Here is a 14,631-nt window from a genome sequence, read left to right on the forward strand (position 1 = left end):
ACTGTTGATGTGAACTGAGTTATCACTGGAGTAGTCCAGTCTCAAATACCACTTGAGCAATATCCCTTTTAAAGTACATTTAGAACAGATAAAAAAATGTGTGATTAATTTCCCATTAATCATGAGTCAACTATGGCCAATCCTGTGATAAATTGCGATTAAATATTTGGTAACACTTTATAATAAGGGCACATGAATTATCATGAATCCACGCTTGACTTCATGCATAAAAAAGCATGAATTCATTCATGTAGTACTTCATGAACTATCAGTAATGTACAGTTTCTCATGCATGACTTAATGCAGGAACAATATGCTAATTAATGCATCAATTAAGGTATTTCAATCATCATGATTTCGGATTTATTAATAATGTTAATGCCTTCTTCATTTGCAAATCTGTAGTTAAAGTGACATAATCCTTTAGAATATATGTACACTGTTGTGACTTCTCCGTTTTTTGAAGAAGACATCAACATCATTAATAAATAAGCCATCATGATGATTGAAATACCTTAATTGATGCATTAATTGACCTATTGTTACTGAAATAAGCATGAGATACTATGAATCATTGTACTGATAGTTATAATAAAGTACTACATAAAAGAATTCATGCTTTTTCATGCATGAAGTCATGATAATTCATGTACCCTTATAATAAAGTGCTACTAAATATTTTAATCGATAGACAGCCCAGCTATATAGATGTATACCACCAGAAGTTAACAGATAACTATTAATGATGCATACGTCATTAACACATTCTTACACATGCTTGTTCAGGTTTTTTTAGTTCCAACATCTTACAGTTTGTTGATGAATGATAATGCTCCGAGGCAAAGAAGTTGGAATCACTTGCATTTTTTTGGTTTTTGAAATTCTTACTTTGAAGTAGTCTGAAATCCCTCAACATGACTAACCAATCCCAGGTGTGTGCGAATATATATCAAATACCAGTCCAGACTGGTTCCTCACTACTTTCCTTAAAAAAACTCAATAAATCGTATGACAAAACCCAACAACACAGCCATTTAGAACACAATTCCATTCACTGTCAGTGGTTCTCCTACACGTGACTCCTTTCTCACTTTTTCCACTCTTTTTTTTAATCTCCTATTACATTCTCCACTGCTTTTTCTCCCTCTTGTCTTGGTTCTTTTATATTTTCATTCCTACGTCTCATGGCTGACAGCAGGGCATCTGAGATGTGCTGGAATATTCTGAACTCATGTATAATTTTTGTTTTTGTACACTGTAGGTCTGGATGATTACAGCTTCCATGTCTATATCTGATATCTCATTTCCATCCAGGCCTTAGTTATTAAACACCCTCCCCCCACACCCTGAGAACAGAAATCAGCCTCATTAACCCAATTGACGATGGCTGATGGCTTCCAAATAACAACCTCTCTCCTCGTCAACAGTGTTGGAAATAAGTATCAAAATACAACAGCGCATGGAAAACAAAAAACAAAAGACTGATGGGCATTAACACAAGACATTCTTGTTAGTCAGTGTTTGGCTGAGGCCTTCTGGAATGTTAGCCAAAACAAGGCATACTAAGTTTATTACCGCTCCAAACACAGGACGCCTGAAGATCTGCTCTTTTGGCAGAACTAGTGCAGTGCCCGTCCTGTTCGGAACAGGCCGTTTCCTAGGTTCCACGCATCAGAAATCCACAGAACCTGGAGCACAATGGACAAGGCTAGGTGCTAGCTGCTAAAACTAAAACTAAACTAAACTAAACTAAGCTTTGTGAAGCATTTTCTTTACTTTCTGAGCCCACTAGATGGCGCTCTTGGTTTTAAGAGAAAGGCCTAAGGCATTGCAATTCAGTGTATTCTCAACCCTTTGTTGAACAGAGAGTGCCATCTAGTGGGCTCAGAAAATAAAGAAAATGCTTCACGACGCTTCATTTGTCCATCACTACTAAACTGTCATTAAAGCAAATAATTACTTGTTTACATTTATTAATCAGAGCATTCACAAAAATCACTCAATCAGCAGAGGGAGGTGTGTAGAAACAGCTGTTTACACAGGTTTGCAGCTCTCTTTCTCATTGTTGAGGGGTTTGGGGGGTCAAGACTCAAAAAGTTTGAGAATCACCGACACCTTGTGCTAATATGGCACTGGTGCCTAAAAACGGTGTTCTCCGACACGGACATTAGAGGCAACAGAAGCATCGCTGCATGGAACGCTAGTTAACAATACACTTTGTAGCAGGTGACATTAGCCCACAGTTAGCTAGAAGCTGGATTGAACACGGTTAAATGCTGACAGCTAAGTGGTGTAAAGTGTGACTGTATTTCAGGATTCCAACACCGGGACGTAAGTCTGACTGCAGCTGCCATTGTCGGAAAAACAACACAAACTTGTAAGCCTTGTAATGCATTCAAAGTTATTGTAAAAAATCCTTTTCCAATCTCGTGATTGTTTTTGTCGTTTAAAGGTGCACTATGAGTGCATGCAGGAGCATGGTTTCAGCGCGATTTCATTTTTGTCTCAAATCGTAGGCATCTCTCCTTGATCCGCTAGCTGCCTGAATACACTGTGAAAAAGCCCAGTCTCGGGAGACAACACAGGGGTCCAATCCCAAACCAGCCAATCATCGACAAGATGGTTGGGGGAGGGGGTGGGGGTTAGTGACAGTTAGTCAGTTAGTCATGACAGTTACGGAAACATGGGGGGAGGGGCGAGCTTGCTCTGTTTTGTTTGGAATTTACTTGGAACGTCAACAGAAGTGACATCATGCAGAAACTCATAGTGCACCTTTAACAGCAATTTACTGGTGAAATAAGTTATACGTTATTGTTATTACATTTTAAATAAATTATTTAATTTTGACCATATGGCCTTAGCAATAATCAAGCAGTTCTTCAATGTCGCCGCCGACTGTGGCGTGGTGCTGTTTCTTTTTTTTTTTTTAAGTATCAGGCACTGTTTACGCACCGACACCATTTTAAAAGTATAGTTTTAGCACCAGTATCGGAAAAAACCTAAACGACACACAACCTATGTACATGTGACACAAAAATGCAGTTGATTCCCATTATTGCTGCTTGCAGCGTTGTCGGGTGGTGTGCCCGTTCAAAGCGTTCTCGAGAACAATGCATTCGATGGTACATTTGCCTCTCATACACGCATTCACATACACCGATGGTGGGGGAGCCGCCATGCAAGGCGTTGGCCCTGCTACATGAGCTCGCTGCTACTCCTCAGTCACAGTGGTGGAATGTAACTAAGTGTATTTACTCAAGTACTATACTTAAGTAAAGAATTTGACGTGAGTAGTTTCTTTTCATGCCACTTTCTACTTCTACTCCAGTTCTACTTCTACTTTTACATTCATCTGAAAGCTTTAGTTACTCTATATTTAGAATTATTTAGATTTAGTTTTAGATTGTTTCACACAAAACACATCTAGTTTATAAAATATGATGTTTTATTATAAATTAAACTACCCAACAATATAATGGCCTACAAGTATGGCTGCAAACATTAGTCGATTAAACACAGAACTCTTTTGATTGTTTCCAGTTTCTAAAGTACTTTAACTTTTAATACTTTAAGTACATTTTCCTGATGATACTTACATACTTTTACTTAAGTAACATTTTTAATGCAACACTTTTAGTTGTAACAGAGTATTTTTTAAAGTAAAACACTCAATGACTTCATAAGTGAACAGCTTCATGTAGCTACAACTCAATATTTTGGGAGGACATGAATACTAATTTGTTTTATTTACACACAATACAGGCGCATGCTGTTTTATTATAATATATATATATAAGTTTGAAACGTTTAGAGGTCCAGCCTGGTACTCACTGAGGCAACATTACATTACATTACATTACATTACATTACATGTCATTTAGCTGACGCTTTTATCCAAAGCAACTTACAATTAAGTGCTTTCTACTGTGAAGGTTCAAACTCCAGACCACAAGTAGTAAGTGCAAATACAGTAGCTTTAAATAGGCAAAGCTACAAAGAGACAAATGAAAGTGCAGGTTCGAAAGTGCAAGTTCAAGAATTTTTTTTTTTTTTTTTTTTTATCTGAGGTGTAGCCGGAAGAGATGCGTTTTTAGCCTTCGGTGGAAGATGTGTAGGCTTTCGGCCATCCTGATATCGATGGGGAGCTCGTTCCACCATTTGGGAGCCAGGACAGTGAACAGTCGGGATTTCGTTGAGTGATTAGTTCTCCCTTGCTGTGAGGGAGCAGCCAGCAGTTTGGCTGATGCAGAATGAAGTGGGCGGGTTGGGGTATATGGTTTGACCATGTTCTGGATGTAAGCGGGTGCTGATCCGTTCGTGGCCCTGTACGTAAGTACTAGTGTCTTGAAGCGGATGCGGGCCGCAATTGGTAACCAGTGAAGAGAGCGGAGGAGAGGTGTAGTGTTAGAGAACTTGGGGAGGTTGAAGACAAGTCGAGCCGCTGCATTCTGAATGAGCTGCAGGGGTTGGATGGCACATGCAGGCAGGCCAATCAGGAGGGAGTTGCAGTAGTCTAGACGTGAGATGACTAGAGCCTGAACCAGAACCTGAGCCGCCTTCTGCGTTAGAAGGGGACGTATCCTTCTGATGTTATGCAGCATGTATCTACACGATTGGGTGGTTGCAGCAATGTTAGCAGTGAAGGAGAGTTGGTCGTCAAGTGTTACACCCAGGTTTCTAGCAGTCTTGGTGGGGACTACTATAGAGTTGTCAATTGTTATAGTCAGGTCTTGGGTAGGAGAGCCCTTCCCTGGAAGGAAAAGGAGCTCAGTCTTGTCGAGGTTGAGTTTCAGATGGTGTGTGGACATCCAAGAAGAGATGTCAGTCAGACAAGCCGAGATACGTGCTGCTACCTGAGTTTCAGACTCAGGAAAGGAGAGAATTAGTTGGGTGTCATCTGCGTAGCTGTGATAAGAAAAGCCGTGCGACTGAATGACAGACCCGAGAGAGTTGGTGTACAGAGAGAAGAGGAGGGGACCCAGGACTGATCCCTGAGGAACCCCAGTTTTAAGTGGGCAAGGTTCTGAGCTAGACCCTCTCCAGGTTACCCGGTAGGTTCGGTCTGCCAGGTAAGATGTGAGTAATGAGAGCGCAGAGCCTGAGACACCCAGATTTCGGAGTGTCGAAATGAGGATCTGGTGGTTCACTGTGTCAAAGGCAGCAGAAAGATCCAGAAGGATGATAATGGAAGAGAGAGAGGTTGTTCTAGCGATGTGAAGCTGCTCAGTGACAGCAAGGAGGGCAGTTTCTGTTGAGTGGCCAGCCTTGAAGCCAGACTGGTGGGGATCAAGAAGATTGTTCTGGTGGAGATAGGTAGAGAGTTGATTATAAATGGCACGCTCAAGAGTTTTAGATAGAAATGGAAGAAGGGAGACGGGTCTATAGTTATTTACATCAGAGGAGTCGAGTGTTGGTTTTTTGAGCAGTGGGGTATAATACAACATAACACGTCAACCTTCCGGTACTATTTATAAATAGCCAACAAATTAAACTCCATTATTGAATTATCACTGTGCTTATTTACCTCAGGGATACAAGGTGCAGTGTGCGCAATAAATTAATTGATGTCACCTTCACAGAAACACCTTCACGGTGTGCAGAACTAATAATTGAGAAGTATAGAACTATGTTCATGCTTGATGTATGAATTGTGGCATTTAGATCAAGCGGTGATGTTACATGTGATAAAGTTCCACATCTTTCAGATCTTTAATTTGCCTTATTTAAACCCTGATATCTACCCCACATTCCCCAACTTCCCCCGAAAATAAATATGCAAGATTCTTTTTCTGCAATACATTGAAATATTTGGTCGTATTGATGGTTAATAAAAAGTGGGATACATTTAGAATAACTACCCTAGGTATATAACAATAATAACATGCTTCTAATGAAGAAATTACACAACACTCACATATATTTAAATTAAATTTGTATGATATAATATTTCTTACCATGCTTGGCTCTTTATGTTACCAAAGTGAGACGTCTCTGGACTGTATTCAATAAATATTGTATAGGATTAAACTATTATTCTGTCTTGTTTTCATTAACAAAACAAGACGTATCTCCGCAATTCAAATCAGCCGCCAGTTGTCTACCCGGAAGTGATAGGTGTTGTTAGCGCGACATCACGGTCTAATCAGAAGAGTAGTCTGGTTCAATGGATTCACATTGCTGGAACAAAGCCTGCGCTCTTGTTTTCTCTAACTGCATATAGGTCATGATTAATATCTAGTTGAAGAATTGCAGTTTTCCCACATTGTGCAAACAACTCACTGTTGCAAACCTATTGCACTCTACTCAGCAGAGTATATTCACCTCACATTATTAATAGTGATGTAGGGCCTTGCTGTGAGTGCCGGAGCACATCATCATCAGTTCATAAAACCCTCCAAGAAATGTTCTAGTACATTTTGTGAAATCCTCCCAAATTATGATCAAAGATACTTCGATGCCCAAATATCTGGCTGTGAAAAAGATTGTGAGAGTATGATGCAAAAAGCAACACATAACTGTGTTCACACTGACATTGATCTGATGTGCTGTGATCTTGAAATACCACTGTCTGCCTTCAATCAACCTGTCCTGATCATTTTCCCTATTGATTCCCGATCAGGTGAAACCCGCCCCATTAAAGCAATTCAACCCACATGAGGCAGCCGTTTGAATCTTTCATCTGAAATCAGCCAGTGTTTATAATTGGTGTCAATCTGTGGAGTCTGAGGGCAAAGATAAAGTAGATCCGTAAACCTGAGTCTTATCTTATGATTCCACATATGAAACAGGAAAATATCTGATAGACTGTAGAACTACGTGCTCTGCAGCGAGATCAGTAGAACTCTCTGAACTCACATTCACATCGATTCATGATTGTATGGCACAGACAAATTATAACATAATTCAAAACATTCAAATGCTGTAGAGAAGGTGCAGCAGTGTTTTTATACTCAGCAGTTAAGCAGCAGCATAATAAATGGGTAATTAAACTGGACCCTATTTTCCCATTTGCATTGGTGTCTAAGTGACTAATGTGAACAACAAAGTCTTTGAAATTGGTCCAGTGTTGAGCGAGAATGCTGTAACCGGCAGAGTGAACCAGGAAGCACTGTAATTCTATAGGGCAAGGGTCTTGAACTTTTTTAAAACCAAGGACCCCTTAACTAAGAGAGAGACCCCCTACTATATGTATTGTATAAAATTAAGTTGCATATTGAACAGGACCTACAACAAAGTGTGGGGGGGCTTAAATCCTAAATACATATATTTTTAATGCATGAGATATTAAGCTATTAAAATAACTGTTGGCATGATTTTATAAATCATGTGTTAAAGCTATAGTGCGTAGTTTCTGTCTCATGAGGAATTCTAAGTAATGACAACAACACTGTCGGTGCATCCACATGTTACAAGCCTTAATGAATCGCACGCACCCCCCCACCTCTCCTCCACACAGTTGCTAGTAGCCAAGGAGGACATGGAGGATTAAAAAAACATGATGGACTCTTCAGAAGAGGTCATTATCTTCACTTGAGTTTCTGCGCGGGAAAGTCACTGGACGACACAATCTTCTGAACACAGCCATAGTGAGAAACACAGAGAGAGTTGTGTGGAGCTAATAGTCTTAATTAGCTTTGTAGCAACTTGTTTGACAATGGCTTGAACGTAACGGACGTTTATTAATATCAAAAAGTTACGCACTAAAGCTTTAATGTTGAACATAGCTGCAAAGCTTTCAAAGCTGCAAAGTCTCTACTCTGCAGTGCTCTTGTTTTTGCCGCTCCTATACCTTCTTTCTTCCAGTCCAACTAGAAGTTGACGCACCGGTGCTTTGCTGTGCTGCTGCAGGACGGTGAGAGTGGCGTGAGCCATAGACGCTGTTACTTCTTTGCAAAGTTCAAATGCAACCATCTGAACTACTCCACAATTGAGAAGCAGACACTGGCCATGCTCCTTGCCTTTCAGCACGTACGTATATTGTAGCTCTTCACTTTTGATCATCTATACCAGGGGTTACCAACACGGTGCCCGCGGGCACCAGGTAGCCCCCAAGGACCACATGAGTAGCCCTCAGGCCTGTTCTAAAAATGAAAATTGAATATTGATATTATCTGTTTCCCACCTTGTTAAGTCATTGTTGATAATTATTGATAATGAGAAATCATTAACGTTATCAGTGTCTTCACATAGATGACTATCATTAATCATTAATAATCATATATAACTAATGGCAAACTGAGAAAATTTGTTATTTCAGAAGAGTATTAAACTGGTAGCCCTTCGTATGACTCAGTACCCATGAAGTAGCTCTCAGTTTCTAAAAGGTTGGTGACCCCTGATCTATACTGACCATAGTCTCGCATTGCCAGACCCACACATACATTCTGGGATAGGAGAAAAAAACGCTCTGGGTTGTGTGCATTTCTTTAAACCAATCACAATTGTCTCGGGTGGACCCAGCGACAATGACTGCAAAATAGTCTCGGGAAGGAACTTGTTTTGGTGGAACATTTACACAGTGCAAAAGAAAACACCACATACAATATTAACTGAAGTTAACTGTTCACACAATACAGAAACATGAGCTATTTAAATTAGCTGGATTAAACATAATTTGCTCTTACCAGTGTATCGCCGTGTGTATTTTGTCCATAGCAAATCCCCGCCAATCGGTCCCAAAACATTAGATAGTTAACCCTCTGAGGACGAAAGACGCACTGGCTCGTCCAAATGGTGTTTAACTCCTACTCAAAAAGTGATATTCCAAAATTGTATTTCACAGTCCCTCCAGAAAAACACGATTATGCGATCGCATTTTTTCTAATACGCCGCACTTTTGCCGCATAAATTGCCGATTTCCACGCAAAATATGCGGGGCTTGCATGATTTCATAATCCCCATATTTTCGTTGCAAAAATGTTGCGTTTACTTCACACAAGAGCAGCCATTTTCCCCTGTTGCCATGGGAACGTTTGAAGTGATGTAATTACGCGACGTGAACATCATCGAAAAGCTGCAAACCCCGCCATGATGACACCGCAGTTTTTGCAAGTTCCCGCAATTTTTGCAAGTTCCCACAATTTCATCGCATAAAATTGCATAAATATCTTGCATAGTCCATCGCATTTTTTAAGAAAACGTGCCGCATAATCAAGGATTTTTGCCCGCAACAATCACAATTTTTTTTCTTTTTCTGGAAGGACTGATTTCAGACATTTCTTTACTATACTAAGCAATTTGTACAACACATCATAAGTTAAGGTTTGTTTTAAAAAGAGGTTTGAGAAATTTCAAAAAGCGAACATCAACGTTTCAGCTTTAGTGCCAAATTATCTCTTTACACATTGCTCTAGAAAAAATGTGGGCGTCACTATACAGAAAGCTGAGTTTGTTCTGAACATTTTGATTGATGTGAGAACATGTGGATTGGTATAATGCAAATACTCTAAAAAGGTCAATTTAAGACGATATGTGAAAATGCCCTTAGACCTCAGAGGATTAATGCCGTAAACGTATTCTTTGCAAATCTTTACAATCATTCACCGAAAGAACCAAGCTGGCCTGCCTTATTGCACAATCCAAATTTTCTTTAAAACTTGCCATTTTCAGCGTGAAGCTTGCTAGGTTGTTGTTGTTTCCCGAAGAGAACGGAGTTAGACAGCCACAACACACATCGACGGAACATCGAAAATATACCGACTATAGCCTACAGACCATAATCCTGTTGTGTTTCTCTCCCATAATGTGGTGGCTGACGCCTTATCTCGTGGGTAGGGTGTTGAGGGTAGATGTAGATGAGTAGTCGTGAGCAGGTGTAAACACTCAGGAGAAGTCGAAGATGATATTGAAAAGATGAGATTTTTATTGGTTAACCCAATTAAGGCCAATGAGGCAAGATAATAATATAAAAAAATAACAAAATTAAGGAAAGCAGAAAAAAATACTTTCAATTAAATAAAATAAATTGACTTGAAAGTCAAAATGATCACATTACACAAAAATACAACTGTTTCCTAATTGACCTTTAAACAAGTCACTACTCTGAGGGCATCCAACAGACTTACGTCCTCCTCCCTCAGGTTTTCCTCTCTCCATCTCTCGAGCATATGGAACTGCTAGTCTATATAGGCCTGAAGCCCGCCACTGAAATTGGAACAGTACACAACAGTACAATACAGGGGTGGCTCAGGTGAGTAGACAGTAAAGGCTTAAAACAGCTAAAATTCATACAGCTATAAAGCTAGAAATTCACAGAATATCATTTATATGATTCACACTAACATTTCACAAAGCCACAACATACATTGACGGCTAATAAAAGTCATAGCATCATTTAAACCCACCGACCGTGGTGAACTTTATATACAAAGAGAACAGACGCCGGTAAGACACCAAGATAATATGTTACACTCTGTTACGTTTTAAACTCAATAAACAGACATGTAGTTAACAAAGACGCATGTGTTGCGTGGTTATTATAACTGGTCATGTTTGTGAAGTAAATGGTATGCTTTTAAACAATAAGAGAATGATGTATTGATGGTTGTAGCTATAGCATATAAATCACCGCAGTATTGGATGTTAAATATGTGCACAAGAAAGCTATGGGATTCTGTGGGTGATTTGATGAATGGCTAGGTTAACAGATGATTTCCAAACAGTGTGATAATTAACAGATCATAATGACACGCTAAACAAACATACAGGCAATCTCTTCACTCTTTAAGATATAAAATAGGTAGCGCATCACTACCGTGACGGCAGCCATGCGCCCCGTCACATAGTGCCTACATATTTCACTGTAATATACCGTTGCTTATTGTTAGGGCTGCATTCAGGGCAGTGCATTGGTAGCATGAGTGGGGGAACCAGTTGTATTATTGTGTGTGCCAGGGGTGATTGTTTGAGTGAGCACCCCCGTGCTCACTCAGCTTCCTGTGATAAATGAGGGAGGAGACCCTGCGGCTTCCTCTTCTCATCCTTTGTTTGGAGCAGCTGACTGTGCAGTGCGCGTTGGCAGGGATTCCCGGAGTATATTTTCTTTTCTTGCTGTTAATTAATTGTATTGATACTTTGTCAATGAGCGTCTCCCATCCCATTAAACCAAGCAAGAGTTTGCCGTGCTATTTCAATATGGTCCAGCTGCGGCTTGCGTCCGCTCACGCCACGCCCCCGCTCACGCCACGCCCCCGCTCACGCCACGCCCCCCGCTCACGTCACGCCCCTTATTTTCTTCGCCTTCAAAATAAAAGCCAGTTTGGGGTGGAACTATAGAATGTCAGTTCATATTGTATTGGATTCGTTTTTTTAATTTGCTAATACATAATACATTGAACTGCAAACAACAATCATCAGTTCATGTTGTATTGGATTAGTTTTTTTTTATTTGCTAATTTATAATACAAACAACAAAACTTCAAATATGTATTTAAAAAAAAAATCTATATCCGTAGTATAATTTCAATCCCTCTCACCACTGCATAGATGCTTGGAAATGTATGCATTTGACTTTGTTTTAAAGATGTGGGGTCAGAAGTGGAGGAAGAATAAGATATTGGTGACAGGAGGAAGGAAATAACAGGATTATTTGGCAATGGGAAAGAAACAGGGGACAATGCCTTAGTTAAGGGAGTTTTTCCTCGCTACTGTCGCACTAAATGCTTGCTCTTGGGGGAATTACTGGAATTGTTGGTCTTTGTAAATTATAGAATGTGGTCTAGACCTACTCTATCTGTAAAGTGTCTTGAGATAACTCTTGTTATTTTATACTATAAATAAAATTGACTTGAATGAGATAATTTGTTGCTAATAACATTTTATTCAAAACAAAATCAAAACATATGGTATGTATGTCACAAACAGCAGATTACTTACAGTAAGGCTTAGAAGAACATGTTTGGCACAGTTAAAAGCCAACAAGTAAGAGTGTTTTAAGGTGAAGTTAGAAAGAATATCAATCAATAGAGAGTCAATAGACAGAGCCTGTTAACTTTCTCCAGGTCAAACACAGAAAATTGTTAAGAGTCAGGAAATAAGGGCAGGACTGCCTGATTAAAACTACTTGACAAGACAAAATAAAGCAGATAGGTTTTATGCTTTGGACTAAATAATATAACTTTGGGTTTATTCTCATTCTGCTGTAAAAACGTTTCAGTCAACCAGGCTCCTGGAGATGATAATAATTGGTTAGTTTACTGTAATTATTAGGCTCCAAAGGTACATACTGTAGGTAAATCCGTACCTGTACCTGTCTATTCTTGTTTTGCACATGATAATATGTTGTGCACAACTAGGATAATAAATAAATGAAGGGGAAGGACCGAATCCTCTGATTCTGATGATTATGCACTGGTGAAATCACAGTAATAAACATAATATAATTATATTGTGATAACGTTTTGACTTATATACTAATGAGCTATAACACTATTTAGGAGAAGAGAAGTGAAGCCGGATAGGCTTCACAGCTACAGACTGTTTAGATTCAATGTTTCACCTGTTCAACATGTCTGGACTGTGGGAGGAAGGAAGGAAACCCACACGGACATGGGAGAGATCGTGACTGTACTGTAAGTAAACACAACCACATGCAAACACATGCTGCTGAACACAGAAAGACCCCCGCTGGTTTGAAACAAGAACATTCCTGCAGTAAAAGTGCTGAACACTGAGTCAACCATGAAGATGTGGATGTAAATATATATGAGAGGACATGTTAGATTGACATGAATGGGGCTGGGTAGGGATTTGCCTTCTTGTAGTTTTTCTTCATCTTATTCATCTGTTCTCCATCAAACCCTCCTTATTTTGTGAGAGTAATTGTTGTGTTCCGAACAACCTTATGTAAGTATTTTAGAGTTTTTGGTACCCTGGTGATCAATGAACAATCTTTTTCACCATCTCTCTTCGGGTTGACCTCTGGTCTGAGAAGATGAACCTGTTCTTCTCTCAGGAATTCCCGTCTCTCTTAAAGTTTTCACTTATCCAAATATTTCAAAATCTACTGGATGGATTGACACAACGTTTGGTGCACACATAGCTCAGGGTGTCTCTAGGGTCACAGCAAAGTCCCAGCTTATTGGAGGACACAAAAAGGTGGGTGACAGCAGCTGTGTTTGTTGCATGGGTAGGTCCTGGTAATGCAACTACTGTCTGTGTGTGTTCTCCTTTTCCTGGGCTGGTCGCAATAGAGTACATTTGAGTAGAAGGCTCTCTCTAGATTGAAGCACTAAAAGAGAAAAAGAGAGTAAATAAATGCAGCAAGTACGTATTAAATTATTTTTTCACACCCCTTTGTTACATCAAAAGAATAGTAATTGTATTATTTATTTGTTACATAAATCTAATTTTCCTTTTTCAGATGCTCAGAGCTATTTGTTAAAAGTTCAATGACAAAGTAAATGTCCTGGGGAGCATGTGTCAGGGTGTACATACAAAGTAATCAGTTCTGTTTCTTCTGATGTTTAAAATACATCTGACAATGCAGTAATGATGTTGTGAAATGTCATGTAGCAATAATAATGAAGCCAGATATGCCAGACCGCATTATTATTTTACTATTATTATATTACTCTGTGTTGCTTTTATTCAATTTGAATACATTTATTAACTTTACAACTACTATTGTGACACTGCATTTTGCTGTACTTTAATGTGTAGGTCTTAAATTTCATTCACTGTTCACCACAGTTATGAGGCGATACCAAAATTTGCAGTCAGTTATTTCAATAAAACATGAGATATTTAATATCACATTGTATGTTTTTCAAAAAAAAATACCTGCATGTTTAACTGTGTTTGGCTTGTGGCCCTGTAAATGAGGGACCAGCTTACACAAGTCTCCCTTCTTTTCACAAAGGGGACACTTGTACTGTGAATCACAGGTCGGTACCAACTGAGGATCATTGTGCTCTGGCAGAACAGACTGAAGAGAAGAGGAAGAAATGATATATACAACACAATGTTAGTAAAAGAAGCTTTAACTTTTGAATGTAGCCAATTCTCAATAACTCAAATTACATTAAAGTGACTATGTCACTTTGTAGTGTTTCTGAAACTCTGTCATATTTCATTTAATAAAAACTATAATCATCTGAAGTACCTCACTCAAACACACACACACACACACACACACACACACACACACACACACACACACACACTAACTGTCAGAGTTAGCTTAACTCTGACAGGCTAAGCTAACGTTAGCATACACTGACACAGCTAACTTTAGCATACTTTTAACACACCCTGTTAACTATAAGCTATCATCAACATCAATAGCTGTAGATAGTAGCCTAATATTAATTTTAAACAAGCCGGGCTAAATAACTATTATCAGTAGCTTACCTGGTACTCACTGGCAATATGAAGCTGTAAGTCGGACGTGGCGTGAGCGGCAGGGGGGCGTGGAGTGAGCGGACGGGGGCGTGGCGTGAGCGGCCGCAAGCCGCAGCTGGACCCTTCTCTGCTATTTTATAAGTTTCCTTACAAGGAATTGGCATTTTCAGGAGTGGTTTTAAGGAGTGATTGAAATTAAAGTCATGCCAGAGTTGCAGGGTCTTCAAGATGCAAATATGGAAATGTAATAAAGGATTAACACTTCAAACATTAATAGTAAACCAAATCAAT

General features: G+C 39.4%; 1 long non-coding RNA gene across 1 annotated transcript; it reads right to left on the reverse strand.

The window, feature by feature from the left end:
• Positions 1-12,767: 12,767 nt before the first annotated feature.
• LOC118494265 lies at positions 12,768-14,397 on the reverse strand. The gene is made up of 3 exons (XR_004896383.1): positions 14,350-14,397; positions 13,780-13,924; positions 12,768-13,228 (listed from the first exon to the last, which is right to left on the reverse strand). It is a non-coding gene; the product is annotated as an uncharacterized LOC118494265 (long non-coding RNA).
• Positions 14,398-14,631: the final 234 nt, after the last annotated feature.

Source organism: Sander lucioperca, chromosome 22, assembly GCF_008315115.2.
Source record: "Sander lucioperca isolate FBNREF2018 chromosome 22, SLUC_FBN_1.2, whole genome shotgun sequence".
NCBI classification, from domain to species: domain Eukaryota; kingdom Metazoa; phylum Chordata; class Actinopteri; order Perciformes; family Percidae; genus Sander; species Sander lucioperca.